We start from the raw sequence: 5,560 nt of genomic DNA, 5'->3' as shown, positions 1-5,560 counted from the left end.
AATGCTACAATGCATAAAGCATTTCGTGTGTGTTGTACCCACGCAGAAATCTACCCGAACAACGCACACACGGTTCAATATATTAGGCGTAAGTGTTGTTCTACCACACACGCAAAATACCTTCCGTGTACGATGGTGGGCTTTAAGGGCGCGTTTGGTTGCCTGGGCAGATTTCCTGCATCACTGGCGCAGCGGGAAGGAGCCCCTGCGCGTTCAAGATGGGCCATGGACCATAAAAGCGACTTTGTTTGGTGACCTGCACGGAGATTTTTTGGCCAGTGGAGATTTGGATTTTGGCCGTTTGGTTGGTCGGTTTTCAGGCCTTGTAGCAGCCCAAAATGGCGCCCCTGCTGTTTGGTTGCAACCCATAATCCGGTTATGGTAACCTCTTCCCTTCAGTGGTGAGGTTACCAGCAATCAACAGCACAAGTAAGAACAAATAAGAACACAATCATAGACGACAGATAACTTAGCAGTGATCATAGACGACACAAGTTCACGGCACAATATTTTCCAGACACGATCATAGTTCTGGAGACGGCAGAGAGGATCATAGTTCAAGACACTAGACACGAGCAGCAACTAGACTTGACATGGCACCAGGTTAGCTTTAGACATGGTGCTTCGAGATGACGCACCTGGTGTCATCGCCATGGTACGGGCACCTCGTCACCACCTTAGTGTAGGTGTGATCGAAGATGACCACACGGTACTCCAAGGATGAAACCCTTCTGAAGGTGACGAACTGGCCTACCTTGAGCTGATGAGCGATGGCGAAGGCCAACCATCCCTGGTCGATGAATGCGTCATCGCCTTCTCTCCTCGTAGTCATCCTCCAGTTGCATTCGGTGTTGGTGGTGACGATGATGTTGGAAGGGATATCTCCGAACCACTTGACGAAATCTTCAGGGATAATGAGGCGGCCGAAGGTGGGCTTGAAGATGATTTTGAGGAAGTGGTCAAGCCCTGGCTCGTCGTGGAAGTGGCCGACCTTAGCCGATCTTCCATAACGCTTCTTCGCCGATCCCTCGCCGGGAACCTCAGCAGGTGACCCAAGCTTGATCTTCTCAGTCTGCCAGAAGAACAAAAGCAATTAGAGGTGTGCGTGCTCACAAGTAGTGTAGACGAAAACGGACATTGATAACATTAGTAAGGCCTCATACAGTTGCTCACACGGCAGGCATAGGGAGTGGCCACAAACTAAGTGTAGTGTGCTACGATAGTGACACACATGACTAAGTTTGAGGCCACCACCTAGCCTGCCATTGTTCCTTTGTTGAATCATTGACCAAAGCACCAGACATACCAAAACGAGGCCTCATGTTGGAGATATGCCCAAGAGGCAATAATAAAGTGGTTATTATAATATATCTTTGTGTTTATGATAAATGTTTGCATACCATGCTATAATTGTATTAACCGAAACATTGATACATGTGTGTTATGTAAACAACAAGGAGTCCCTAGTAAGCCTCTTGTATAACTAACATGTTGATTAATAGATGATCATGGTTTCGTGATCATGAACATTGGATGTAATTAATAACAAGGTTATGTCATTAGATGAATGATATAATAGACACACACCCAAATAAGCGTAGCATAAGATCACGTCATTAAGTTCAATTTGCTATAAGCTTCCGATACATAGTTACCTAGTCCTTCGATCATGAGATCATGTAAATCACTTATACCGGAAGGGTACTTTGATTACATCAAATGCCACTGGGTAAATGAGTGGTTATAAAGATGGGATTAAGTATTCGGAAAGTGTGAGTTGAGGCATATGGATCAAGAGTGGGATTTGTCCATCCCGATGACGGATAGATATACTCTGCGCCCTCTCGGTGGAATGTCGTCTAATTAGCTTGCAAGCATGTGACTAGGTCATAAGAGATGACATACCACGGTATGAGTAAAGATTACTTGTCGGTAACGAGTTTGAACAAGGTATGGAGATACCGATGATCGAACCTCGGACAAGTAAAGTATCGCGTGACAAAGGGAATCGGTATCGTATGTAAATGGTTCATTTCGATCATGAAGTCATCGTTGAATATGTGGGAGCTATTATGGATCTCCAGGTCCCGCTATTAGTTATTGATCGGAGAAGAGTCTCGATCATGTCCGCATAGTTCTCGAACCGTAGGGTGACACACTTAAGGTTTGATGTCGTTTTAAGTAGATATGGAATATGAAATGGAGCTCGAATGTTGTTCGGAGTCTCGGATGGGAACGAGGAGCTTCGGAATGGTCCGGAGAATAAGATTCATATATGGGAAGTCATTTTCCAGGGTTCGGAAAAAGTTCGGTGTTTTGACCGGAGCTTCTAGAAGGTTTTAGAAGGACCGGAATAGTCCAGAATATTGTGGAAGGTTCCGGAAGTGTCCGGGACGACCTGGGCTGTCTAAGGAAGTCCGGAGGGTTCAATAATAGGTGTATCCATGTTTTCCTTAAGGGTTAAGAAGTTTTCCCTAAGGCAGATTCGGATTTGGCAAAAGAGTCCTAGTTCTAGTAGGTTTCGGTCGACGTAAACCTCATCGGAACTCTCCCAAACTTTGGGGGCAGGTCTTGAACGACCCAAGGACCTTTTCCACCTATAAAAGGAGGGCAAGGGGAGCCCCAAGAGGTGCACAAGTCGCAGCCCTAGCTCCCTCTCCCCAAACCCTAGCCGCCCCTTCTTCCTCCTCCCTCTTGTACGGCTACGGCGAAGCCCTGCAGGATTTCTCCACCACCACCGCCACCACGCCGTCGTGCTGGAGGGATTCCGAGGAGGATCTTCTACATCCGCTGCCCGCTGGAACGGGGAAAAGGACGTCATCATCAACACCGTACGTGTGACCGAGTACGGAGGTGCTGCCCGACTGTGGTGTTGGGGGGATGACCCCCGGTATGCACAAGGCATGCCAAACCGGATGGTTTGAGCCATCAAGATACCGGTTTAAAGTTTATTCCGGGCTGTGAAGCTAAGCTTTTGACTAAGTAAATCGTACCGGTATCCCCAAGAGGGGTATGCCGGAATGAGCTAAGAAGACACCGGATTACCGGTAAGAGGTGCACTGTAGCACGTCGGCAAGACTGGTCAAAGATTCTCTCAAGAGCAAGAGGACAAGGATGAGCTAAGCAAAGTAGCTTTAAACGAAGCCCTGACGCCAAAGAGGAAGGTGACGCTGAAAGCATCCGGAGGACGTCAGCCTCCCTGATTAAAGAGATACCGGCGTCACCTGTGATTAAAGAGGCTTTGTAAAGTAGTTTGTCTAGTCAAAGATGCCATTAGGGTTTCTTAGGGTTTCTTCCCCTGTAAGCCACCCTCTCCCCTATATAAAGAGAGGGGGCACACCCCATCGCGGGCATGATGAGGTATATGAGCGGTTAGAGGCTATTTTGTATCCAGAAACCTGTAACCTCTTGTGATCAATGAATAGAAAGATCTGAAGGGAAGAAAGCTCTTGTGTTCTTCTTCTTATACCTCTGGCCAAGGCCAAGTTCTTGGGAGATCCATCCGGAATCCACCCCATCCTTACCAAAAACCCTCACCCGAATCCTCTAGCGCCCATTCGGCCCTGATACGTCTCCGACGTATCGATAATTTCTTGTGTTCCATGCCACATTATTGATGATTTCTACATGTTATATGCACACTTTATGTCATATTCGTGCATTTTCTGGAACTAACCTATTAACAAGATGCCGAAGTGCCGATTCTTTGTTTTCTGCTGTTTTTGGTTTCGTAAATCCTAGTAACGAAATATTCTCGGAATTGGACGAAATCAACGCCCAGGTTCCTATTTTGCCCGGAAGCATCCAGAACACCCGAGAGTCGCCAGAGGGGGGCCACTGGCCCCCCAGACGATAGGGCGGCGCGGCCTGGGCCCTGGCCGCGCCAGCCTATGGTGTCGTCGCCCCTTCGACCTTCTGACGCCGCCTCTTCGCCTATAAAAAGGTCCCAGACCTAAAACCTCGAGACGAAAAAACCACGGTACGAGAAACCTTCCAGAGCCGCCGCCATCGCGAAGCCAAGATCTGGGGGACAGGAGTCTCTGTTCCGGCACGCCGTCGGGGCGGGGAAGTGCCCCCGGAAGGCTCCTCCATCGACACCACCGCCATCTCCATCAACGCTGCTGTCTCCCATGAGGAGGGAGTAGTTCTCCATCGAGGCTCGGGGCTGTACCGGTAGCTATGTGGTTCATCTCTCTCCTATGTGCTTCAATACAATAATCTCATGAGCTGCCTTACATGATTGAGATTCATATGATGATGCTTGTAATCTAGATGTCATTATGCTAGTCAAGTGGGCTTTACTTATGTGATCTCCGGAGACTCCTTGTCCCACGTGTGTAAAGGTGACAGTGTGTGCACCGTGTGGGTCTCTTAGGCTATATTTCACGGAATACTTATTCACTGTTATGAATGGCGTAGTGAAGTGCTTATTTATATCTCTTTATGATTGCAATGTGTTTTGTATCACAATTTATCTATGTGCTACTCTAGTGATGTTATTAAAGTAGTTGTATTCCTCCGGCACGGTGTAATGGTGACAGTGTGTGCATCCGTGTTAGTACTTGGCGTAGGCTATGATTGTGATCTCTTGTAGATTATGAAGTTAACTATTGCTATGATGGTATTGATGTGATCTATTCCTCCTACATAGTGTGAAGGTGACGAGTGTGCATGCTTGTGTTAGTACTTGGTTTAGTCGTGTTGATCTTTCATGCACTCTAAGGTTATTTAAATATGAACATTGAATTGTGGAGCTTGTTAACTCCGGCATTGAGGGTTCGTGTAATCCTACGCAATGTGTTCATCATCCAACAAAAGAGTGTAGAGTATGCATCTATCTATTCTGTTATGTGATCAAAGTTGAGAGCGTGCACTAGTGAAAGTCTATTCCCTAGGCCTTGTTCCTAAATACTGCTATCGCTGCTTGTTTACTTGTTTTATCGCGTTACTATCTGCTACCATATTACCACCATCAACTACACGCCAGACAAGCTATTTTCACGGCGCCGTTACTATCGCTCATATTCATTCATACCACCCGTATTTCACTATCTCTTCGCCGAACTAGTGCACCTATTAGGTGTGTTGGGGACACAAGAGACTTCTTGCTTTGTGGTTGCAGGGTTGCATGAGAGGGATATCTTTGACCTCTTCCTCCCCGAGTTCGATAAACCTTGGGTGATCCACTTAAGGGAAACTTGCTCGCTGTTCTACAAACCTCTCGCTCTTGGAGGCCCAACACCGTCTACAAGAATAGAAGCTCCCGTAGACATCAAGCTATATTCGGCGCCGTTGCCGGGAGGAAAGGTAAAAGGTACTCACACTACGGATCTCGGCTACTAAGCTATTTTCGCCGTTGTAAGTACTCGAAGCTATTTCCTTTAGATCCTGCAATTGCACCTTTTTGTTTCTTGTTTACACTAGTTAGGCATAATGGACACCAATGAGCTTCTTATTCTATTTCCTGATTTAAGACATGGATGGTTTGATGCGAAAATTAAAAAACCTATGAAATCTTATCTGCATGCTGGTAGTAATATTAGTATGAACGCTTTGAACA

Source organism: Lolium rigidum, chromosome 4, assembly GCF_022539505.1.
Source record: "Lolium rigidum isolate FL_2022 chromosome 4, APGP_CSIRO_Lrig_0.1, whole genome shotgun sequence".
Lineage (NCBI taxonomy): Eukaryota > Viridiplantae > Streptophyta > Magnoliopsida > Poales > Poaceae > Lolium > Lolium rigidum.
Note: the sequence above shows the minus strand (reverse complement) of the source record.